Source organism: Bombina bombina, chromosome 8, assembly GCF_027579735.1.
Source record: "Bombina bombina isolate aBomBom1 chromosome 8, aBomBom1.pri, whole genome shotgun sequence".
In the NCBI taxonomy this organism is placed as follows: domain Eukaryota; kingdom Metazoa; phylum Chordata; class Amphibia; order Anura; family Bombinatoridae; genus Bombina; species Bombina bombina.
This window is the reverse complement of record NC_069506.1, coordinates 49679845-49706984: the sequence shown is the minus strand read 5'-3', so window position 1 is coordinate 49706984 and position 27140 is coordinate 49679845. Positions and strand designations below refer to the sequence as shown.

General features: G+C 43.4%; 1 protein-coding gene across 1 annotated transcript in view; it reads left to right on the top strand.

The window, feature by feature from the left end:
• Positions 1–5927: 5927 nt before the first annotated feature.
• The window catches only part of CFAP74 (cilia and flagella associated protein 74), a 331535-nt gene continuing 310322 nt past the window's right edge, over positions 5928–27140 (top strand). The window contains 1 exon segment of the mRNA XM_053690359.1: positions 5928–6358. The gene's annotated coding sequence lies outside the window, so the exon portion shown is untranslated.

The window sequence follows — 27140 nt, the reverse complement described above, 5'->3', positions numbered from 1 at the left end:
CGAGCCAGTACCTGTACATGTACCTAAGCTTGCACCAGTATCTGAGTCAGTACCTGTACATGTACCTGAGCTTGCACCTGTATCTGAGTCAGTACCTGTACATGTACCTGAGCTTGCATCTGTATCTGAGTCAGTACCTGTACATGTACCTGAGCTTACACCTGCATATGAGCCTGTTCCTGTACATGCACCTGAGCTTACACCTGTATCTGAGCCTGTACCTGTACATGTACCTGAGCTTGCACCTTTATATGAGCCAGTACCTGTACATGTACCTGAGCTTGCACCTGTATCTGAGCCAGTACCTGTACATGTACCTGACCTTACACCTGTACCTGAGCCAGTACCTGTACATGTACCTGAGCTTGCACCTGTATCTGAGCCAGTACCTGTACATGTATTTGACCTTACACCTGTATCTGAGCCAGTACCTGTACATGTACCTGAGCTTTTACCTGTATCTGAGCCAGAACCTGTACATGTACCTGAGCTTGCACCTGTATATGAGCCAGTACCTGTACATGTACCTCAGCTTACACCTGTATCTGAGCCTGTACCTGTACATGTACCTGAGCTTGCACCTTTATCTGAGAGTCAGGATTTGACTTAGGCTTTGTACCTTTAAGTCAAATTCTCCGCCTCTCATACACCCTTATTTAAGTTGTTTCTTTCCCAGACTTCATTGCTTGATTATTGAGTCACTGAGGGAAGTATTGCTGAATCTTCCTATGTCTCTTTAATATATTAAGCCACTTTGAACTACTAAAGATTATTATCCTAACACTTCTTTGATTCTTTAATTCCTAGTATCTAACCTAGTCACTTGGGAGTCAATCAGAACAAATTCAGAGAAAGAACTAACAAGCTCCTTTCAGTTCTCACCTGTTACAGCGCTGCATCGGCTTCTGTGTACACAGAACAGAACCGGTGACGTCACCCGCCTTGAACTTCTTCCTCAGTGAACAGCGCGCCAGACAACACGGACACAAACAGTTTGTGGAAGGATTCTCCTTCGCCATATCCCATTCCGTTTCAGCTACAAGCTTCTAAATAAGGTATGTGCTCAGGAGTCATCACCTAATGCTTCATATTGAAACTAAACTCGAACAGTGCTAATATTTTTGCTATACCAAGTAAAAAATAACGGAACCGCCTCAGCTGCAACTCAGTAACGCTGTATTAACCTGATCTACGTTCATATAACCTGCTTCTAACTTGTACCTCAGCTAATGTATAATAAGAACTTATTTCCAGCTAATCACTACTATAATCTTATTTGCATCGGCTCCATTATAATATTCTATACTTTTGGAAATCCATCATTCTCCTCTAAAGATTTACTTATTACTGTGATAATAATTGCTCGTCTAAAGCCTTCTAAGAATAACCTTAAATGAAAATTGATAATATGCCTTGAAAAGAAATAACTCTATTTTTATTTAGAGAGTGTTCATAAAATGCAAGACTATCAGTATTATGACAACACTATCACAAATCCATATATAAATATGAAATTGCTTTCATACAGGTTCCCTATAATCAAAGATGTGTTTATTTGGAGATAATGAAAGTATACACTCAGTGAACTAGTGGTAATGTTATATCTTAACCAGTATATTTTATCACAGAACAATCAAGCCTTGAAAAATAATTAATTAATCAGATATACATATTTTTAGGTTGATCATGGACCCAGTAGAAATGAACAACCAAATCTCTTCACTAAATCAGAAGGTGGAAATTCTGGCCCAAGGTTTAACAGAGCTAAAAAATGAGAACAGCACTTTAAAACGCATTCTCAATGATTTCATTACACAAAAAACCAATTAGATGCCTGAACCACAGGTTAATCCCCCCATTCCTTTTAGCGGTGATCGCACAAAATTTCATGAATATAAGAACGCATGTATATTACTATTTACACTAAAGCCAAGGACATATCGCACAGATAAAATTAAAGTTTTTACAGCCATTTCATATCTCTCAGGTGAGCCCAGAGCATGGGCTGATAGGTTTCTAGAAACTGAAGATCCTATCTTAAATTCCCTAGAATTTTTTTTCCACACAATGGCTGTACTTTATGATTATGTTAACAAGCAGCAGACTGCTGAACAAAGATTAAGATCCCTTAAACAAGGAAAAAGAGCAGTGGAAGACTACATAGCAGATTTTCAGCTATGGGTCACTGACTCCCAGTGGAATTCAGTAAGCCTGAAAAATCAATTCCGTATAGGCCTATCCGAATATCTAAAAGATGAACTTTCAAGAGTAGAATTTCCATAAACCTTGGAAGCTCTGATTAAATTATGTATAACAATGGATAGGAGATACCGTGAGAGGAAGTATGAGAGACACCAACAAGAAAGTACACCTAAAAAACCATATCATCCATACCAAGAGAAACCACTATCCACTCCAGTACCCATGGAAATAGGCACCATTCGGGGTCCTCTTACTCAGGAAGAAAAACAACAAAGACGCCTTGCTAACTTATGCCTATATTGTGCCAATAAGGAGCATGATGTAGCCAACTGTCCTATCCTCTTACGCCAAAAGAAGGGTAAGTTAATTAATGGCTGTTCGAATGATTTACCTAATAAACCATCTCTTCTTGCATTAACATTGTCTTTACAGTGGGACCATCTACAGGTACAGAACGAGGCTATCATTGATTCGGGCGCAGATGGAATCTTTATAGATGAATCTGTTGTAAATTTAAATAAAATACCTTTTGTGCAGAAATCATCTCCTGTTTTTGTAAGAGTCATAGATGGTACACATATTTAAAGGGACCAATCACTCGTCATACCATACCGTTATTAACAATTACACCAGACGGTCATAAAGAATTTTTATCTTATGATATCATACCTACTTCCATTCATCCCATAGTTCTTGGGTATCCATGGTTACAAAAACATAACCCCTCCGTAGATTGGTTCCACAATAGTATCACATTTACATCACAATTTTGTTTATCCACATGCTATCCTTACCTAACAATAGGACACATAACATCAAAACTTCCTGATGAATACCAGGATTTCAGCGATGTATTTAATTTAAAAAATGCTGAAACACTCCCACCACATAGACATTTTGATTGTCCTATAGATACCAAACCTGGGGTTGAAATACCATCCGGATGGATTTTTCCTCTCTCACAAAAAGAATTAAAACATCTAAGAGAATACTTAGAGGAAAATCTTAGAAAAGGTTTCATTACACCTTCTTCCTCTCCAATAGCCTCAGCAATCTTTTTTGTGACCAACAAAGATGGTACACTCAGACCAATAATTGACTATTGTGCACTGAATGCTGTCACGATCAAGAATAGATATCCATTACCACTCATCCCAGTGTTAATTGAACGCCTTCAGGGGGCAACCATCTTCACAAAGTTAGATCTTAAAGGTGCATACAATTTGATTCGAATGAAACCTGGTGATGAGTGGAAGACAGCTTTCAAAACAAGGTATGGGTTGTTCCAATACAATGCGATGCCCTTCGGTCTGACAAATGCTCCAGCAACTTTTCAGTTCTTTATTAATGAGATCTTCAAAGAACTCATGGATACTTGTGTCATTGTATATCTCGACGATATTCTAATTTATTCAAAAAATCTAGCTGATCATAGAAAACATGTCAGATGGGTCTTAGCAACTTTAAGAGACCATCGATTGTATGAAAAGATGGAAAATGTCATTTTCATAAAAACACCATCAAGTTTTTAGGGTACATAATCTCTCCTAACGGGATCCAAATGGATCAAGAAAAACTTAACGCAATAGCCAATTGGCCCACTCCCACAACCCTAAAATCTTTACAAAGATTTTTAGGCTTTACAAATTTCTACAGGAAATGTATTAACCAATTCTCCACAATTGTTCAGCCATTGACTCAATTGACTGGTAAACAAAAATCTATATGGGACTTAAAGGCAGATCAAGCATTTCGAATTTTAAAACAAAAATTTACAACAGCCCCCATATTGCAACTACCTGATCCTGATCTACCATATACTTTAGAAGTAGATGCTTCTAATGTTGGGATTGGAGCCATACTTTTGCAACAGAAATTTGGGGATATAGTTCAACACCCTATAGCCTACTACTCCTGAAGATTATCACCTGCTGAAAGATATTACTCCGTGGGTGATAAAGAGTTGCTAGCAATGAAATCAGCAATGGAGCATTGGCGACACCTTCTTGAAGGTACTACACAACCCTTCCAGGTATTCACTGATCACAAGAATCTGCAATACCTCAAAAGAAATAAAATGTTATCTTCACGACAAGTGCGATGGGCTTCATTCCTGGATCGTTTTAATTTCACACTCACTCATATCCCTGGTACAAAGAATATTAAGGCAGATGCCCTTTCAAGATCATTTGAAACTATCAAAGACACTGAAAACCTGGCACATATTATTCCACCGACAAAAATAAAAAATAATTGGTCTCACCACCTTATTAACATCTGATTTATACCAAGCACAACTGACAGATAATGAAATTCCTCTCATTTGTACTCCTGATTTTGATTCTGGTCTTTATATGTACAAAGATTTGATATATGTACCTATCTGTTTGAGAAAACAGATTATTCAACAACACCACAACACCCCATTAGCGGGACACCCAGGCATTGAAAAAACAAATGATCTTATCAATAGAACATACTGGTGGCCTCACATGAAAATGAGCATACAGGAATATATTTCGGATTGTCAGATCTGCGCCACGAAAAAGAAGGAACATCACAAACCCTATGGACTTTTAACACCATTACCCATACCCCAAAGACCGTGGGATATGATATCTCTAGATTTAATTGTGGATTTGCCAATTTCACAAGCTCACAATACCATAATGGTAGTTGTGGATCATCTTACTAGGATGGCACATTTTATTCCTTTAAAAAGAACTCCCACAGCTTATACTACTGCAACAGTTTTCAATAATCATATTGTAAAGTTACATGGGTTACCCACATCCATAGTGTCAGATCGAGGTACTCAATTTACGTTGAAGTTTTGGAGATATCTATGTAAAACCCTACAAATAACACTAAGATTCACTACAGCCTTTCACCCACAATCAAATGGTCTTACTGAACGTATAAACCAAAGCCTTGAGCAATATCTCAGATGTTTTATCTCCACCCAACAAGATAACTGGTACGAATTACTACCAAATGCTGAATTCGCTTATAACAATTCAATTAACAGTTCTACTAGGTTATCTCCCTTCTATGCCTCATATGGATACCATCCAAGTACTTATCCTAATACCTTAACATGTTGTGATTCTCCTTCGGTTTCTGACTACACTGAAAATTTGAAGGAAGTGATGACAAATCTGCAAGAGCACCTGAATGAAGCAAAAAACTCCCAGAAAAGGTATTATGATAAAAAGAGAAAACCTCCACCAGTATATAAACTTAACGATTTAGTTTGGTTATCCACGAAAAACATAATGTTACCCGTGCCTTGTAAAAAATTGGCTGCTCAATTCATTGGTCCATTCCCGATAGTGAAAATCATCAAAGAAAACGCAGTAACTTTGCGTTTACCCTCAACTATGCATATCCATCCATCCTTCCACGTCTCGCTTTTAAAACCTTATCAAGGACAGGATGGTCCGAATTCGGATACGTCTTCCATCTCTATTGAGGATCCTCAGGATTATGAGGTGGATCAGATTCTGGACTCCAGGAGACGTTGAAGGACCCTTGAGTACCTGGTACACTGGAAGGGTTATGATGCGGATAAGAATTTGTGGGTACCTATTCGTGACTTGAACGCACCTGATTTATTGACTGAATTCCATATCTCCAACCCCTTGAAGCCGGGTCCTAGGTTTTCTGGGGTGGGCTCTTGACAGGGGGGATCTGTCAGGATTTGACTTAGGCTTTGTACCTTTAAGTAAAATTCTCCGCCTCTCATACACCCTTATTTAAGTTGTTTCTTTCCCAGACACTTTATTGCTTGATTATTGAGTCACTGAGGGAAGTATTGCGGAATCTTCCTATGTCTCTTTAATATATTAAGCCACTTTTAACTACTAAAGATTATTACCCTAACACTTCTTTGATTCTTTAATTCCTAGTATCTAACCTAGTCACTTGGGAGTCAATCAGAACAAATTCAGAGAAAGAACTAACAAGCTCCTTTCAGTTCTCACCTGTTACAGCGCTGCATCGGCTTCTGTGTACACAGAACAGAACCGGTGACGTCACCTGCCTTGAACTTCCTCCTCAGTGAACAGCGCGCCAGACAACACGGACACAAACAGTTTGTGGAAGGATTCTCCTTCGCCATATCCCATTCCGTTTCAGCTACAAGCTTCTAAATAAGGTATGTGCTCAGGAGTCATCACCTAATGCTTCATATTCAAACTAAACTCGAACAGTGCTAATATTGTTGCTATACCAAGTAAAAAATAACGGAACCGCCTCAGCTGCAACTCAGTAACGCTGTATTAACCTGATCTACGTTCATATAACCTGCTTCTTACTTGTACCTCAGCTTATGTATAAGAACAACTTATTTTCAGCTAATCACTACTATAATCTAATTTGCATCTGCTCCATTATAATATTCTATACTTTTGGAAATCCATCATTCTCCTCTATAGATTTACTTATTACTGTGATAATAATTGCTCATCTAAAGCCTTCTAAGAATAACCTTAAATGAAAATTGGTAACATGCCTTGAAAAGAAATAACTCTATTTTTATTTAGAGAGTGTTCATAAAATGCAAGACTATCAGTATTATGACAACACTATCACAAATCCATATATAAATATCAAATTGCTTTCATACAGGTTCCCTATAATCAAAGATGTGTTTATTTGGAGATAATGAAAGCATACACTCAGTGAACTAGTGGTAATGTTATATCTTAACCAGTATATTTTATCACACTGAGCCAGTACCTGTACCTGAGCTTGCACCTGTATCTGAGCCAGTACCTGTACATGTACAAGTGCTTGCACCCGTATCTGAGCCAGTACCTGTACATGTACCTGAGCTTACACCTCTATGTGAATCAGTACCTGTACATGTACCTGAGCTTGCACCTATATATAAGCCAGTACCTGTACATGCACCTGAGCTTACACCTGTATCTGAGCCAGTACCTGTACATGTACCTGAGCTTGCACCTGTATCTGAGCCAGTACCTGTACATGTACCTGAGCTTGCACCTGCATCTGAGCCAGTACCTGTACATGTACCTGAGCTTACACCTGTATCTGAGCCAGTACCTTTACATGTACCTGAGCTTGCACCTGTAGCTGAGCCAGTACCTGTACATGTACCTGAGTTATCACCTGTATCTGAGCCAGTACCTGAACACGTACCTGAGTTTGCACCTGTATCTGAGCCAGTAGTTGAAATTATACCTGTGCTTATACCTGTATCTGAGCCAGTACCTGTACATGTACCTGAGCTTACACCTGTATCTGAGCTAGTACCTGTACCTGAGCTTGCACCTGTATCTTAGCCAGTACCTGTACCTGAGCTTGCACCTGTATCTTAGCCAGTACATGTACATGTACCTGAGCTTGCACCTGTATCTGAGTCAGTACCTGTACATGTACCTGAGCTTGCATCTGTATCTGAGCCAGTACCTGTACATGTACCTGAGCTTGCACCTGTATATGAGCCAGTACCTGTACATGTACCTGAGCTTGCACCTGTATCTGAGTCAGTACCTGTACATGTACCTGAGCTTACACCTGTATGTGAGTCAGTACCTGTACATGTACCTGAGCTTGCACCTGTATCTGAGCCAGTACCTGTACATGTACCTGAGCTTGCACCTGTATCTGAGTCAGTAAATGTACATGTACCTGAGCTTGCACCTGTATCTGAGTCAGTACCTGTACATGTACCTGAGCTTACACTTGTATATGAGCCAGTACCTGTACATATACCTGAGCTTGCACCTGTATCTGAGCCAGTACCTGTACATGTACCTGAGCTTGCACCTGTATCTGAGTCAGTAAATGTGCATGTACCTGAGCTTGCATCTGTATCTGAGCCAGTACCTGTACATGTGTAAGTGCTTGCACCCGTATCTGAGCCAGTACTTGTACCTGAGCTTGCACCCGTATCTGAGCCAGTACCTGTACATGCACCTGAGTTTTCACCTGTATATGAGCCAGTACTTGTACATGTACATGAGTTTGCACCTGTATCTGAGTCAGTACCTGTACATGTACCTGAGCTTACACCTGTATGTGAGCCAGTACCTGTACATGTACCTGAGCTTGCACCTGTAGCTGAGCCAGTACCTGAACACGTACCTGAGTTTGCACCTGTATCTGAGCCAGTAGTTGAAATTATACCTGAGCTTATACCTGTATCTGAGCCAGTACCTGTACATGTACCTGAGCTTACACCTGTATCTGAGCTAGTACCTGTACCTGAGCTTGCACCTGTATCTTAGCCAGTACCTGTACCTGAGCTTGCACCTGTATCTTAGCCAGTACATGTACATGTACCTGAGCTTGCACCTGTATCTGAGTCAGTACCTGTACATGTACCTGAGCTTGCATCTGTATCTGAGCCAGTACCTGTACATGTACCTGAGCTTGCACCTGTATATGAGCCAGTACCTGTACATGTACCTGAGCTTGCACCTGTATCTGAGTCAGTACCTGTACATGTACCTGAGCTTACACCTGTATGTGAGTCAGTACCTGTACATGTACCTGAGCTTGCACCTGTATCTGAGCCAGTACCTGTACATGTACCTGAGCTTGCACCTGTATCTGAGTCAGTAAATGTACATGTACCTGAGCTTGCACCTGTATCTGAGTCAGTACCTGTACATGTACCTGAGCTTACACTTGTATATGAGCCAGTACCTGTACATATACCTGAGCTTGCACCTGTATCTGAGCCAGTACCTGTACATGTACTTGAGCTTGCACCTGTATCTGAGTCAGTAAATGTACATGTACCTGAGCTTGCATCTGTATCTGAGCCAGTACCTGTACATGTGTAAGTGCTTGCACCCGTATCTGAGCCAGTACTTGTACCTGAGCTTGCACCCGTATCTGAGCCAGTACCTGTACATGCACCTGAGTTTTCACCTGTATATGAGCCAGTACTTGTACATGTACCTGAGTTTGCACCTGTATCTGAGTCAGTACCTGTACATGTACCTGAGCTTACACCTGTATCTGAGTCAGTACCTGTACATGTACCTGAGCTTACACCTGTATGTGAGCCAGTACCTGTACATGTACCTAAGCTTACACCTGTATATGAGCCAGTACCTGTACATGTACCTGAGCTTGCACCTGAACCTGAGTCAGTACCTGTACATGTGCAAGTGCTTGCACCCGTATCTGAGCCAGTACTTGTACCTCAGCTTACACCTGTATCTTAGCCAGTACCTGTACCTGAGCTTGCACCTGTATCTTAGCCAGTACATGTACATGTACCTGAGCTTGCACCTGTATCTGAGTCAGTACCTGTACATGTACCTGAGCTTGCATCTGTATCTGAGCCAGTACCTGTACATGTACCTGAGCTTGCATCTGTAACTGAGCCAGTACCTGTACATGTACCTGAGCTTGCACCTGTATATGAGCCAGTACCTGTACATGTACCTGAGCTTGCACCTGTATCTGAGTCAGTACCTGTCCATGTACCTGAGCTTACACCTGTATGTGAGTCAGTACCTGTACATGTACCTGAGCTTGCACCTGTATCTGAGCCAGTACCTGTACATGTACCTGAGCTTGCACCTGTATCTGAGTCAGTACCTGTACATGTACCTGAGCTTGCACCTGTATCTAAGTCAGTACCTGTACATGTACCTGAGCTTACACTTGTATATGAGCCAGTACCTGTACATATACCTGAGCTTGCACCTGTATCTGAGCCAGTACCTGTACATGTACCTGAGCTTGCATCTGTATCTGAGCCAGTACCTGTACATGTGTAAGTGCTTGCACCCGTATCTGAGCCAGTACTTGTACCTGAGCTTGCACCCGTATCTGAGCCAGTACCTGTACATGCACCTGAGTTTTTCACCTGTATATGAGCCAGCACTTGTACATGTACCTGAGTTTGCACCTGTATCTGAGTCAGTACCTGTACATGTACCTGAGCTTACACCTGTATGTGAGCCAGTACCTGTACATGTACCTGAGCTTGCACCTGTATCTGAGTCAGTACCTGTACATGTACCTGAGCTTACACCTGTATATGAGCCAGTACCTGTACATGTACCTGAGCTTCCACCTGTATATAAGCCAGTACCTGTACATGTACCTGAGCTTGCACCTGAACCCGAGTCAGTACCTGTACATGTGCAAGTGCTTGCACCCGTATCTGAGCTAGTACTTGTACCTCAGCTTACACCTGTATCTGAGCCAGCACCTGTATATGTACCTAAGCTTTCACCTGTATCTGAGCCAGTACCTGTACATGTACCTCAGTTTAAACCTGTATATGAGCCAGTACCTGTACATGCACCTGAGCTTGCACACATATCTGAGCCAGTACCTGTACATGTACCTGAGCTTGCACCCGTATCTGAGCCAGTACCTGTACATGTACCTGACCTTGCACCTGTATCTGAGCCAGTACCTGTACATGTACCTGAGCTTATACCTTTATCTGAGCCAGTACCTGTACATGTACCTGAGCTTACACCTGTTTCTGAGCCAGTACCTGTACACGTAACTGAGCTTGCACCTGTAGCTGAGCCAGTACCTGTACATGTACCTGAGTTTGCACCTGTATCTGAGCCAGTAGTTGCACATGTACCTGAGCTTGCATCTGTATCTGAGCCAGTACCTGTACATGTGTAAGTGCTTGCACCCGTATCTGAGCCATTACTTGTACCTGAGCTTGCACCCGTATCTGAGCCAGTACCTGTACATGCACCTGAGTTTTCACCTGTATATGAGCCAGTACTTGTACATGTACCTGAGTTTGCAAATGTATCTGAGTCAGTACCTGTACATGTACCTGAGCTTACACCTGTATGTGAGCCAGTACCTGTACATGTACCTGAGCTTGCACCTGTATCTGAGTCAGTACCTGTACATGTACCTGAGCTTACACCTGTATATGAGCCAGTACCTGTACATGTACCCGAGCTTATACCTGTATCTGAGCCAGTACCTGTACATGTACCTGAGTTTACACCTGTTTCTGAGCCAGTACCTGTACACGTAACTGAGCTTGCACCTGTATGTGAGTCAGTACCTGTACATGTACCTGAGCTTGCACCTGTATCTGAGCCAGTACCTGTACATGTACCTGAGCTTGCACCTGTATCTGAGTCAGTACCTGTACATGTACCTGAGCTTGCACCTGTATCTAAGTCAGTACCTGTACATGTACCTGAGCTTACACTTGTATATGAGCCAGTACCTGTACATATACCTGAGCTTGCACCTGTATCTGAGCCAGTACCTGTACATGTACCTGAGCTTGCATCTGTATCTGAGCCAGTACCTGTACATGTGTAAGTGCTTGCACCCGTATCTGAGCCAGTACTTGTACCTGAGCTTGCACCCGTATCTGAGCCAGTACCTGTACATGCACCTGAGTTTTTCACCTGTATATGAGCCAGCACTTGTACATGTACCTGAGTTTGCACCTGTATCTGAGTCAGTACCTGTACATGTACCTGAGCTTACACCTGTATGTGAGCCAGTACCTGTACATGTACCTGAGCTTGCACCTGTATCTGAGTCAGTACCTGTACATGTACCTGAGCTTACACCTGTATATGAGCCAGTACCTGTACATGTACCTGAGCTTCCACCTGTATATAAGCCAGTACCTGTACATGTACCTGAGCTTGCACCTGAACCCGAGTCAGTACCTGTACATGTGCAAGTGCTTGCACCCGTATCTGAGCTAGTACTTGTACCTCTGCTTACATCTGTATCTGAGCCAGCACCTGTATATGTACCTAAGCTTTCACCTGTATCTGAGCCAGTACCTGTACATGTACCTCAGTTTAAACCTGTATATGAGCCAGTACCTGTACATGCACCTGAGCTTGCACACATATCTGAGCCAGTACCTGTACATGTACCTGAGCTTGCACCCGTATCTGAGCCAGTACCTGTACATGTACCTGACCTTGCACCTGTATCTGAGCCAGTACCTGTACATGTACCTGAGCTTATACCTGTATCTGAGCCAGTACCTGTACATGTACCTGAGCTTACACCTGTTTCTGAGCCAGTACCTGTACACGTAACTGAGCTTGCACCTGTAGCTGAGCCAGTACCTGTACATGTACCTGAGTTTGCACCTGTATCTGAGCCAGTAGTTGCACATGTACCTGAGCTTGCATCTGTATCTGAGCCAGTACCTGTACATGTGTAAGTGCTTGCACCCGTATCTGAGCCATTACTTGTACCTGAGCTTGCACCCGTATCTGAGCCAGTACCTGTACATGCACCTGAGTTTTCACCTGTATATGAGCCAGTACTTGTACATGTACCTGAGTTTGCAAATGTATCTGAGTCAGTACCTGTACATGTACCTGAGCTTACACCTGTATGTGAGCCAGTACCTGTACATGTACCTGAGCTTGCACCTGTATCTGAGTCAGTACCTGTACATGTACCTGAGCTTACACCTGTATATGAGCCAGTACCTGTACATGTACCCGAGCTTATACCTGTATCTGAGCCAGTACCTGTACATGTACCTGAGTTTACACCTGTTTCTGAGCCAGTACCTGTACACGTAACTGAGCTTGCACCTGTAGCTGAGCCAGTACCTGTACATGTACCTGAGTTTGCACCTGTATCTGAGCCAGTAGTTGCACATATACCTGAGCTTACAACTGTATCTGAGCCAGTACCTGTCCATGTACCTGAGCTTACACCTGTATCTGAGCTAGTACCTGTACCTGAGCTTGCACCTGTTTCTTAGCCAGTACCTGTACCTGAGCTTGCACCTGAATCTTAGCCAGTACATGTACATGTACCTGAGCTTGCACCTGTATATGAGTCAGTACCTGTACATGTACCTGAGCTTGCATCTGTATCTGAGCCAGTACCTGTACATGTACCTGAGCTTACACCTGTATATGAGCCAGTACCTGTACATGTACCTGAGCTTACACCTGTATCTGAGTCAGTACCTGTACATGTACCTGAGCTTGCACCTGTATCTGAGCCAGTACATGTAAATGTGTACGTGCTTGCACCCGTATCTGAGCCAGTACTTGTACCTGAGCTTGCACCCGTATCTGAGCCAGTACCTGTACATGTACCTGAGTTTTCACCTGTATATGGGCCAGTACTTGTACATGTACCTGAGTTTGCACCTGTATCTGAGTCAGTACCTGTACATGTACCTGAGCTTACACCTGTATGTGAGCCAGTACCTGTACATGTACCTGAGCTTGCACTTGTATCTGAGTCAGTACCTGTACATGTACCTAAGCTTCCAACTGCATATGAGCCAGTACCTGTACATGTACCTGAGCTTGCACCTGAACCTGAGTCAGTACCTGTACATGTGCAAGTGCTTGCACCCGTATCTGAGCCAGTACTTGTACCTGAGCTTGCACCGGTATCTGAGCCAGTACCTGTACATGTACCTGAGTTTGCACCTGTATATGAGCCAGTACTTGTACATGTACCTGAGTTTGCGCCTGTATCTGAGCCAGTACCGGTACCTCAGCTTGCACCTGTATCTGAGTCAGTACCTGTACATGTACTTGAGCTTGCACCTGTATCTGAGTCAGTACCTGTACATGTACCTAAGCTTACACCTGTATCTGAGCCAGTACCTGTACATGTACCTAAGCTTTCACCTCTTTCTGAGCCAGTACCTGTACATGTACCTCAGCTTAAACCTGTATATGAGCCAGTACCTGTACATGCACCTGAGCTTGCACCCATATCTGAGCCAGTACCTGTACATGTACCTGAGCTTGCACCTGTATCTGAGCCAGTACCTGTACATGTACCTGACCTTGCACCTGTATCTGAGCCAGTACCTGTACATGTACCTGAGCTTATACCTGTATCTGAGCCAGTACCTGTACATGTACCTGAGCTTACACCTGTATCTGAGCTAGAACCTGTATATATATCTTAGCTTACACCCATATATGAGCCAGTACCTGTACATGTACATGAGCTTACACCTGTATCTGAGCCAGTACCTGTACATGTACCTGAGCTTACACCTGTATCTGAACCAGTACCTGTATATGTATCTGAGCTTACACCAGTATATGAGCCAGTACCTGTACATGTACTTGACCTTGCACCTGTATCTGAGTCAGTACCTGTACATGTACCTGAGCTTACACCCATATCTGTGCCTGTACATGTACCTGAGCTTACACCTGTATATGAGCCAGTACCTGTACATGACCTAACCTTGCACCTGTATCTAAGCCAGTACCTGTACATGTACCTGAGCTTGCACCTGTATCTGAGTCAGTACCTGTACATGTACCTGAGCTTCCACCTGTATATGAGCCAGTACCTGTACATGTACCTGAGCTTGCACCTGTATCTGAGCCAGTACATGTAAATGTGTACGTGCTTGCACCCGTATCTGAGCCAGTACTTGTACCTGAGCTTGCACCCGTATCTGAGCCAGTACCTGTACATGTACCTGAGTTTTCACCTGTATATGGGCCAGTACTTGTACATGTACCTGAGTTTGCACCTGTATCTGAGTCAGTACCTGTACATGTACCTGAGCTTACACCTGTATGTGAGCCAGTACCTGTACATGTACCTGAGCTTGCACCTGAACCTGAGTCAGTACCTGTACATGTGCAAGTGCTTGCACCCGTATCTGAGCCAGTACTTGTACCTGAGCTTGCACCGGTATCTGAGCCAGTACCTGTACATGTACCTGAGTTTGCACCTGTATATGAGCCAGTACTTGTACATGTACCTGAGTTTGCGCCTGTATCTGAGCCAGTACCGGTACCTCAGCTTGCACCTGTATCTGAGTCAGTACCTGTACATGTACTTGAGCTTGCACCTGTATCTGAGTCAGTACCTGTACATGTACCTAAGCTTACACCTGTATCTGAGCCAGTACCTGTACATGTACCTAAGCTTTCACCTGTATCTGAGCCAGTACCTGTACATGTACCTCAGCTTAAACCTGTATATGAGCCAGTACCTGTACATGCACCTGAGCTTGCACCCATATCTGAGCCAGTACCTGTACATGTACCTGAGCTTGCACCTGTATCTGAGCCAGTACCTGTACATGTACCTGACCTTGCACCTGTATCTGAGCCAGTACCTGTACATGTACCTGAGCTTATACCTGTATCTGAGCCAGTACCTGTACATGTACCTGAGCTTACACCTGTATCTGAGCTAGAACCTGTATATATATCTGAGCTTACACCCATATATGAGCCAGTACCTGTACATGTACCTGAGCTTACACCTGTATCTGAGCCAGAACCTGTACATGTACCTGAGCTTACACCTGTATCTGAACAAGTACCTGTATATGTATCTGAGCTTACACCAGTATATGAGCCAGTACCTGTACATGTACTTGACCTTGCACCTGTATCTGAGCCAGTACCTGTAAATGTGTACGTGCTTGCACCCGTATCTGAGCCAGTACTTGTACCTGAGCTTGCACCCGTATCTGAGCCAGTACCTGTACATGTACCTGAGTTTTCACCTGTATATGAGCCAGTACTTGTACATGTACCTGAGTTTGCACCTGTATCTGAGTCAGTACCTGTACATGTACCTGAGCTTACACCTGTATGTGAGCCAGTACCTGTACATGTACCTGAGCTTGCACCTGTATCTGAGTCAGTACCTGTACATGTACCTGAGCTTCCACCTGTATATGAGCCAGTACCTGTACATGTACCTGAGCTTCCACCTGTATATGAGCCAGTACCTGTACATGTACCTGAGCTTGCACCTGAACCTGAGTCAGTACCTGTACATGTGCAAGTTCTTGCACCCATATCTGAGCCAGTACTTGTACCTGATCTTGCACCGGTATCTGAGCCAGTACCTGTACATGTACCTGAGTTTGCACCTGTAAGTGAGCCAGTACTTGTACATGTACGTGAGTTTGCGCCTGTATCTGAGCCAGTACCGGTACCTCAGCTTGCACCTGTATTTGAGTCAGTACCTGTACATGTACCTAAGCTTACACCTGTATCTGAGCCAGTACCTGTACATGTACCTAAGCATTCACCTGTATCTGAGCCAGTACCTGTACATGTACCTCAGCTTAAACCTGTATATGAGCCTGTACCTGTACATGCACCTGAGCTTGCACCCATATCTGAGCCAGTACCTGTACATGTACCTGAGCTTGCACCCGTATCTGAGCCAGTACCTGTACATGTACCTGAACTTGCACCTGTATCTGAGCCAGTACCTGCACATGTACCTGAGCTTATACCTGTATCTGAGCCAGTACCTGTACATGTACCTGAGCTTACACCTGTATCTGAGCTAGTACCTGTACATGTACTTGACCTTGCACCTGTATCTGAGTCAGTACCTGTACATGTACCTGAGCTTGCACCTGTATCTGGGTCAGTACCTGTACATGTACCTGAGCTTACACCCGTATCTGTGCCTGTACATGTACCTGAGCTTACACCTGTATATGAGCCAGTACCTGTACATGACCTAACCTTGCACCTGTATCTAAGCCAGTACCTGTACATGTACCTGAGCTTGCACCTGTATCTGAGTCAGTACCTGTACATGTACCTGAGCTTGCACCTGTATATGAGCCAGTACCTGTACATGTACCTGAGCTTACACCTGTATCTGAGTCAGTACCTGTATATGTACCTCAGCTTACACCTGTATCTGAGTCAGTACCTGTACATGTACCTGTGCATACACCTGTATCTGAGCCAGTACCTGTCCATGTACCTGAGCTTACACCTGTATCTGAGCTAGTACCTGTACCTGAGCTTGCACCTGTATCTTAGCCAGTACCTGTACCTGAGCTTGCACCTGAATCTTAGCCACTACATGTACATGTACCTGAGCTTGCACCTGTATCTGAGTCAGTACCTGTACATGTACCTGAGCTTGCATCTGTATCTGAGCCAGTACCTGTACATGTACCTGAGCTTACACCTGTATATGAGCCAGTACCTGTACATGTACCTGAGCTTACACCTGTATCTGAGTCAGTACCTGTACATGTACCTGAGCTTACACCTGTATGTGAGTCAGTACCTGTACATGTACCTGAGCTTGCACCTGTATCTGAGCCAGTACCTGTACATGTACCTGAGCTTGCACCTGTATCTGAGTCAGTACCTGTACATGTACCTGGGCTTGCACCTGTATCTGAGTCAGTACCTGTACATGTACCTGAGCTTACACTTGTATATGAGCCAGTATCTGTACATATAACTGAGCTTGCACCTGTATCTGAGCCAGTACCTGTACATGTACCTGAGCTTGCACCTGTATCTGAGCCAGTACCTGTAAATGTGTACGTGCTTGCACCCGTATCTGAGCCAGTACTTGTACCTGAGCTTGCACCCGTATCTGAGCCAGTACCTGTACATGTACCTGAGTTTCCACCTGTATATGAGCCAGTACTTGTACATGTACCTGAGTTTGCACCTGTATCTGAGTCAGTACCTGTACATGTACCTGAGCTTACACCTGTATGTAAGCCAGTACCTGTACATGTACCTGAGCTTGCACCTGTATCTGAGTCAGTACCTGTACATGTACCTGAGCTTCCACCTGTATATGAGCCAGTACCTGTACATGTACCTGAGCTTCCACCTGTATATGAGCCAGTACCTGTACATGTACCTGAGCTTGCACCCGTATCTGAGCCAGTACCTGTACATGTACCTGAGCTTGCACCCGTATCTGAGCCAGTACCTGTACATGTACCTGAGTTTGCACCTGTATATGAGCCAGTACTTGTACATGTACCTGAGTTTGCGCCTGTATCTGAGCCAGTACCGGTACCTCAGCTTGCACCTGTATTTGAGTCAGTACCTGTACATATACTTGAGCTTGCACCTGTATCTGAGTCAGTACCTGTACATGTACCTAAGCTTACACCTGTATCTGAGCCAGTACCTGTACATCTACCTAAGCTTTCACCTGTATCTGAGCCAGTACCTGTACATGTACCTCAGCTTAAACCTGTATATGAGCCAGTACCTGTACATGCACCTGAGCTTGCACCCATATCTGAGCCAGTACCTGTACATGTACCTGAGCTTGCACCCGTATCTGAGCCAGTACCTGTACATGTACCTGACCTTACACCTGTATCTGAGCCAGTACCTGTACATGTACCTGAGCTTATACCTGTATCTGAGCCAGTACCTGTACACTTACCTGAGCTTACACCTGTATCTGAGCTAGTACCTGTATATGTATCTGAGCTTACACCCATATATGAGCCAGTACCTGTACATGTACCTGAGCTTACACCTGTATCTGAGCCAGTACCTGTACATGTACCTGAGCTTACACCTGTATCTGAACCAGTACCTGTATATGTATCTGAGCTTACACCAGTATATGAGCCAGTACCTGTACATGTACTTGACCTTGCACCTGTATCTGAGTCAGTACCTGTACATGTACCTGAGCTTGCACCTGTATCTGGGTCAGTACCTGTACATGTACCTGAGCTTACACTCGTATCTGTGCCTGTACATGTACATGTACCTGAGCTTACACCTGTATATGAGCCAGTACCTGTACATGACCTAACCTTGCACCTGTATCTGAGCCAGTACCTGTACATGTACCTGAGCTTGCACCTGTATCTGAGTCAGTACCTGTACATGTACCTGAGCTTGCACCTGTATATGAGCCAGTACCTGTACATGTACCTGAGCTTACACCTGTATCTGAGTCAGTACCTGTATATGTACCTCAGCTTACACCTGTATCTGAGTCAGTACCTGTACATGTACCTGTGCATACACCTGTTTCTGAGCCAGTACCTGTCCATGTACCTGAGCTTACACCTGTATCTGAGCCAGTACCTGTACATGTACCTGAGCTTGCACCTGTATCTGAGTCAGTACCTGTACATGTACCTGAGCTTGCACCTGTATATGAGCCAGTACATGTCCATGTACCTGAGCTTGCACCTGTATCTGAGCCAGTACCTGTACATGTACCTGAGCTTGCACCTGTATCTGAGTCAGTTCCTGTACAGGGAGTGCAGAATTATTAGGCAAATTAGTATTTTGACCACATCATCCTCTTTATGCATGTTGTCTTACTCCAAGCTGTATAGGCTCGAAAGCCTACTACCAATTAAGCATATTAGGTGATGTGCATCTCTGTAATGAGAAGGGGTGTGGTCTAATGACATCAACACCCTATATCAGGTGTGCATAATTATTAGGCAACTTCCTTTCCTTTGGCAAAATGGGTCAAAAGAAGAGCTTGACAGGCTCAGAAAAGTCAAAAATAGTGAGATATCTTGCAGAGGGATGCAGCACTCTTAAAATTGCAAAGCTTCTGAAGCGTGATCATCGAACAATCAAGCGTTTCATTCAAAATAGTCAACAGGGTCGCAAGAAGCGTGTGGAAAAACCAAGGCGCAAAATAACTGCCCATGAACTGAGAAAAGTCAAGCATGCAGCTGCCAAGATGCCACTTGCCACCAGTTTGGCCATATTTCAGAGCTGCAACATCACTGGAGTGCCCAAAAGCACAAGGTGTGCAATACTCAGAGACATGGTCAAGGTAAGAAAGGCTGAAAGACGACCACCAGTGAACAAGACACACAAGCTGAAACGTCAAGACTGGGCCAAGGTTTTATGGACTGATGAAATGAGAGTGAGTCTTGATGGGCCAGATGGATGGGCCCGTGGCTGGATTGGTAAAGGGCAGAGAGCTCCAGTCCGACTCAGACGCCAGCAAGGTGGAGGTGGAGTACTGGTTTTTGCTGGTATCATCAAAGATGAGCTTGTGGGGCCTTTTTGGGTTGAGGATGGAGTCAAGCTCAACTCCCAGTCCTACTGCCAGTTTCTGGAAGACACCTTCTTCAAGCAGTGGTACAGGAAGAAGTCTGCATCCTTCAAGAAAAACATGATTTTCATGCAGGACAATGCTCCATCACACGCGTCCAAGTACTCCACAGTGTGGCTGGCAAGAAAGGGTATAAAAGAAGAAAATCTAATGACATGGCCTCCTTGTTCACCTGATCTGAACCCCATTGAGAACCTGTGGTCCATCATCAAATGTGAGATTTACAAGGAGGGAAAACAGTACACCTCTCTGAACAGTGTCTGGGAGGCTGTGGTTGCTGCTGCACGCAATGTTGATGGTGAACAGATCAAAACACTGACAGAATCCATGGATGGCAGGCTTTTGAGTGTCCTTGCAAAGAAAGGTGGCTATATTGGTCACTGATTTGTTTTTGTTTTGTTTTTGAATGTCAGAAATGTATATTTGTGAATGTTGAGATGTTATATTGGTTTCACTGGTAAAAATAAATAATTGAAATGGGTATATATTTGTTTTTTGTTAAGTTGCCTAATAATTATGCACAGTAATAGTCACCTGCACACACAGATATCCCCCTAAAATAGCTATAACTAAAAACAAACTAAAAACTACTTCCAAAACTATTCAGCTTTGATATTAATGAGTTTTTTGGGTTCATTGAGAACATGGTTGTTGTTCAATAATAAAATTAATCCTCAAAAATACAACTTGCCTAATAATTCTGAATTCCCTGTATATGTACCTGAGCCTACACCTGTATCTGAGTCAGTACCTGTACATGTACCTGTGCATACACCTGTATCTGAGCCAGTACCTGTACATGTATCTGAGCTTACACCTGTATCTGAGCCAGTACCTGTACATGTACCTGAGCTTACACCTGTATCTGAGCCAGTACCTGTACATGTACCTGAGCTTACACCTGTATATGAGCCAGTACCTGTACATGTACCTGACCTTACACCTGTATCTGAGCCAGTACCTGTACATGCACCTAACCTAACACTTGTATCTGAGCCAGTACCTGTATATGCACCTGACCATACACCTGTGTCTGAGCCAGTACCTGTATATGCACCTGACCTTACACCTGTATCTGAGCCAGTACCTGTACATGTACCTGAGCTTGCACCTGTATATAAGCCAGTAGCTGTACATGTACTTAAGCTTTCACCTGTATCTGAGCCAGAACCTGTACATGGACCTGAGCTTGCACCTGTATATGAGCCAGTACCTGTACATGTACCTCAGCTTACACCTGCATATGAGTCTGTTCCTGGACATGCACCTGAGCTTACACCTGTATCTGAGTCAGTACCTGTACATGTACCTGAGCTTACACCTGTATCTGAGCCAGTACCTTACATGTATCTGAGCTTGCACATGTATCTGAGCCAGTACCTGTACCTGAGCTTGCACCTGTATCTGAGCCAGTACCTGTACATGTACCTGAGCATACACCTGTATATGAGCCAGTACCTGTACATGTACCTGAGCTTACACCTGTATCTGAGTCAGTACCTGTACATGTACCTGTGCTTACATCTGTATATGAGCCAGTACCTGTACATGTACCTGAGCATACACCTGTATATGAGCCAGTACCTGTGCATGTACCTGAGCTTGCACCTGTATCTGAGCCAGTACCTGTACATGTACCTGAGCTTACACCTGTATCTGAGCCAGTACCTGTACATGTACCTGAGCTTGCACCTGTATCTAAGCCAGTACCTGTACATGTACCTGAGCTTGCACCTGTATATGAGCCAGTACCTGTACATGTACCTGAGCATATACCAGTATATGAGCCAGTACCTGTACATGTACCTGAGCTTACACCTGTATCTGAGCCAGTACCTGTACATGTACCTGAGCTTACACCTGTATTTGAGCCAGTACCTGTACATGTACCTGAGCTTGCACCTGTATCTGAGCCAGTACCTGTACATGTACCTGAGCTTGAACCTGTATATGAGCCAGTACCTGTACATGTACCTGAGCATACACCTGTATATGAGCCAGTACCTGTACATGTACCTGAGCTTACACCTGTATCTGAGCCAGTACCTGTACATGTACCTGAGCTTACACCTGTATCTGAGCCAGTACCTGTACATGTACCTGAGCTTGCACCTGTATCTGAGCCAGTACCTGTACATGGACCTGAGCTTGCACCTGTATATGAGCCAGTACCTGTACATGTACCTCAGCTTACACCTGCATATGAGTCTGTTCCTGGACATGCACCTGAGCTTACACCTGTATCTGAGTCAGTACCTGTACATGTACCTGAGCTTACACCTGTATCTGAGCCAGTACCTTACATGTATCTGAGCTTGCACATGCATCTGAGCCAGTACCTGTACCTGAGCTTGCACCTGTATCTGAGCCAGTACCTGTACATGTACAAGTGCTTGCACCCGTATCTGAGCCAGTACATATACCTGAGCTTACACCTCTATGTGAGTCCGTACCTGTACATGTACCTGAGCTTGCACCTGTATATAAGCCAGTACCTGTACATGCACCTGATCTTACACCTGTATCTGAGCCAGTACCTGTACATGTACCTGAGCTTACACCTGTATCTGAGCCAGTACCTGTACATGTACCTGAGCTTGCACCTGTATATATGAGCCAGTACCTGTACATGTACCTGAGCATACACCTGTATATGAGCCAGTACCTGTACATGTACCTGAGCTTACACCTGTATCTGAGTCAGTACCTGTACATGTACCTGTGCTTACATCTGTATATGAGCCAGTACCTGTACATGTACCTGAGCATACACCTGTATATGAGCCAGTACCTGTGCATGTACCTGAGCTTGCACCTGTATCTGAGCCAGTACCTGTACATGTACCTGAGCTTACACCTGTATCTGAGCCAGTACCTGTACATGTACCTGAGCTTGCACCTGTATCTAAGCCAGTACCTGTACATGTACCTGAGCTTGCACCTGTATATGAGCCAGTACCTGTACATGTACCTGAGCATATACCAGTATATGAGCCAGTACCTGTACATGTACCTGAGCTTACACCTGTATCTGAGCCAGTACCTGTACATGTACCTGAGCTTACACCTGTATCTGAGCCAGTACCTGTACATGTACCTGAGCTTGCACCTGTATCTGAGCCAGTACCTGTACATGTACCTGAGCTTGAACCTGTATATGAGCCAGTACCTGTACATGTACCTGAGCATACACCTGTATATGAGCCAGTACATGTACATGTACCTGAGCTTACACCTGTATCTGAGCCAGTACCTGTACATGTACCTGAGCTTACACCTGTATCTGAGCCAGTACCTGTACATGTACCTGAGCTTGCACCTGTATCTGAGCCAGTACCTGTACATGTACCTGAGCTTGCACCTGTATCTGAGTCAGTACCTGTACATGTACCTGAGCTTGCACCTGTATATGAGCCAGTACATGTCCATATACCTGAGCTTGCACCTGTATCTGAGCCAGTACCTGTACATGTACCTGAGCTTACACCTGTATCTGAGTCAGTTCCTGTATATGTACCTGAGCTTACACCTGTATCTGAGTCAGTACCTGTACATGTACCTGAGGTTGCACCTGTATCTGAGTCAGTACCTGTACATGTACCAGAGCTTGCATCTGTATCTGAGCCAGTACATTTACATGAGCTTACACCTGTATATGAGCCAGTACCTGTACATGTACCTGAGCTTGCACCTGTATCTGAGTCAGTACCTGTACATGTACATGAGCTTACACCTGTATCTGAGCCTGTACCTGTACATGTACCTGAGCTTGCACCTATATCTGTGCCTGTACCTGTACATGTACGTGAGCTTGCACCTGTATCTGTGCCTGTACCTGAGCTTACACCTGTATATGAGCCAGTACACGTACATGCACCTGAGCTTACACCTGTATCTGAGTCAGTACCTGTACATGTACCTGAGCTTACACCTGTATGTGAGTCAGTACCTGTACATGTACCTGAGCTTACACCTGTATGTGAGTCAGTACCTGTACATGTACCCGAGCTTGCACCTGTATCTGTGCCTGTACCTGAGCTTACACCTGTATATGAGCCAGTACACATACATGCACCTGAGCTTACACCTGTATCTGAGTCAGTACCTGTACATGTACCTGAGCTTGCTGGAAACAAGAAATCAAAACAAAAGCAGTTCTTGATGGAGGTGCGCCTAAGGTGACGTAAACGAAAGTCAGTGCAAACAATCCGATGTGAGGCCGCTCTTCTTTATCGTATGTCAACGGTTAGAAAATCTGTAGTGGGAAAACAGGAAGGCGCCAATAGGGTGATAACGTTTGAGACCCTGACAGGTAAGTATGAGAAAAAAGGGTACTCACAAGTAGGGCGGCACTTAGACGTGCCAAACCAAGCAGACCGGGACCTCAGCGTCGCCCGGAAGACTCAAAAAGGCAACAACCAATCGTCAGGCCGGACCAAATTCCGTGTGGCCAGTCAGGAGCACTGGATGCTGCCACACCTCTCTCTTCGTATGCCGATTCCAAACACTGGCAAGAGGATAGGAGATAGGGATATCACGTGTGAAGCTCTCCCGATTACCGAGAGTTTAGTTAACACACGCCAACAAACTGGATAACGAACTGGATAGAGGAAGGAGCAAACTCCAGCAAAGTTACTTAAACAAATTTATTAAAAAGTTTAAAAACAATGCATAAAAGCAACGCGTTTCTCGGCTACACAGAGCCGTTTCATCAGGCTGTTATACATATTCTAAAATGCCTACTGCTTTAAACACTTCCTCTAACCAATCAAAACCATTGAAATTTACACACCCCTCCCCACCTCAGCGTGCGTGTCAATCTCAGCTGATATGGAGAGTGTGTGGAATCATAAGCGTGCCACTTGATATTGGCGATTTTAATATCGTCTTACAGATAGTGTCTGTTCTAATTAGACACTATATTAATGGTCACATCACTATTATGAACACATACAATTAAAGCAATGTGAGTAAACATAATAAATAAGTAAATTTGGGCTTTCATTTCAGGCTTAGATACACGTTACACATTAGCTTTTTATCGAAACTGAACTGACATGAAATGTTACTCCTTATTACAGACTTGCAAATCAAACTGTTTGTACAGTTCGCCAATATAATACACAATAATTACTCAATCATAACAAAAATTAATCTAAACCAAACAAATAAACAATAATAGATAAAAAAAAAATATATATATATATATATACCCTATACACCATACATAACCAAAATTACACTATAGGAAAAAACTAATTAGCTATCGAAAGCTGCCAGATCAATATTGGCATTGAGACCTGATGGATTTAGAGTCTGAAGCCTATAGATCCAAAAAGTCTCTCTCTGTCTAAGTCTATAGAAACGATTGTAAAAGTCTGATCTTGGAATATGTTCAATAGGAGTTATTTGTAAACAATGTAGGTTACCACTATGTTTGGTGTTACAGTGTCGCGGTACACTATGTAATTTGTAGTTCTTTTTAATGTTTCTAAAATGTTCAGACCATCTGATGCTCAAACGTCTACAGGTGCGCCCTATGTATTGCAGCCCACAAATACAGGACAGTAAATAAATCACATAATTCGATGCGCATGTCATCCGATCGCTCATTTTATAAGTTTTAGAAGTCGTATTTGATTTAAAGGTATCTACGTTATGTGTTATATAGTGACACATTTTGCATTTCTTGTGATTACATTTGAAACTACCCTTTCTTTGTATTTTGCAAATGGTGTCATTAGTGATATTGTTACTGATCAAGTTGGTCCTGTTTTTAACCACTTTACTAGGTGCCAAAATTCTTTTCAAATTGGGTGGGGCGGAGGGATTGTCATTCAGGACCTTAAGGACTACCTTATTGAGTCCGATAGGATCCTGAATGACAAAAATTATTATACCAAAATGACTTTTGATCCGACCTCCAAATTTTTAGCGACTTTAAAGGATTTAGTAGAAGGTGCTTTTAAAGAAGGAATTGTCACCAAAAAAGAAAAAGATTATCTTATTCCAATAGAGCCAAATCGTGCATTTTACTATCATCTACTGAAGCTGCACAAAGACCCAAAATGCCCTCCGGGCCGCCCGATAATATCGGGAATAGGCAGCCTGACAGACAATGCATCTTCATATGTCGATTTCTTTCTGCAAAAATATGTCGTTGGTCTTGAATCTTATATACGAGACTCTTCAGACCTTATAAACAAACTTGAACAGATTAATATTACACAAGACCTCACTTGGATCACTTGTGATGTTCAAGCCCTCTATTCGAATATATCACATAGTCTCGGACTACAAGCGATTTCAAGCTATTTAGAAACAGACATTTATTTACCAGATACCCAGAAAGATTTCATCTTGTCATTGATCTCTTTTATCCTACACCACAACTATTTCGTCTATCAGGATGATTACTACCTCCAAACAAAAGGGACGGCCATGGGCACCAGGTTCGCCCCAAGTTACGCCAATCTTTTTATGGGATCATTTGAACAACAATATGTTTACAACTCTGCGTTTGGGGCGAACCTGGTGTATTATGGCAGATACATAGATGATCTGGTTGTGGTATGGAAAGGTGATAGACTGTTGGCCGAAGACTTTGTGAGTCATTTGAATAGTAACAACAAGGGCTTGAAATTCACTAGCACAATAGATTCTAAGACTGTGGTTTTTCTAGACTTAGAGTTAAGTTTCACGGAGGGGAGGATTTCGACTAGTACTCACTTTAAGCAGGTTGATTGCAACAGCTATTTAGACTTCACAAGCAATCATCACCTACCTTGGAAAAGAAATGTACCATATGGGCAGTTCAAGCGAGTTCGCCGGAACTGTAGCAGTCTAATAGACTATGAGATGCAAAGTAAAATCCTCAAAGATAGATTTGAAGAGAAAAAATATCCAGCACACATCATCACCAGTGCCTTTAATAGGGCAAAAAATGATGACAGAAAAAAATATTTTGAGAAAAAGGTAGTAGACACACATACTCAGGTAGGCATGGGTAATAGGACTAAGTTCATCACTGAATACAATTGCAATCATAGCATAATTAAAAGGAGTATTATGAAACACTGGAAAATTCTACTAAAAGATCCTATTTTAGGCCCACTACTAGACAATAAACC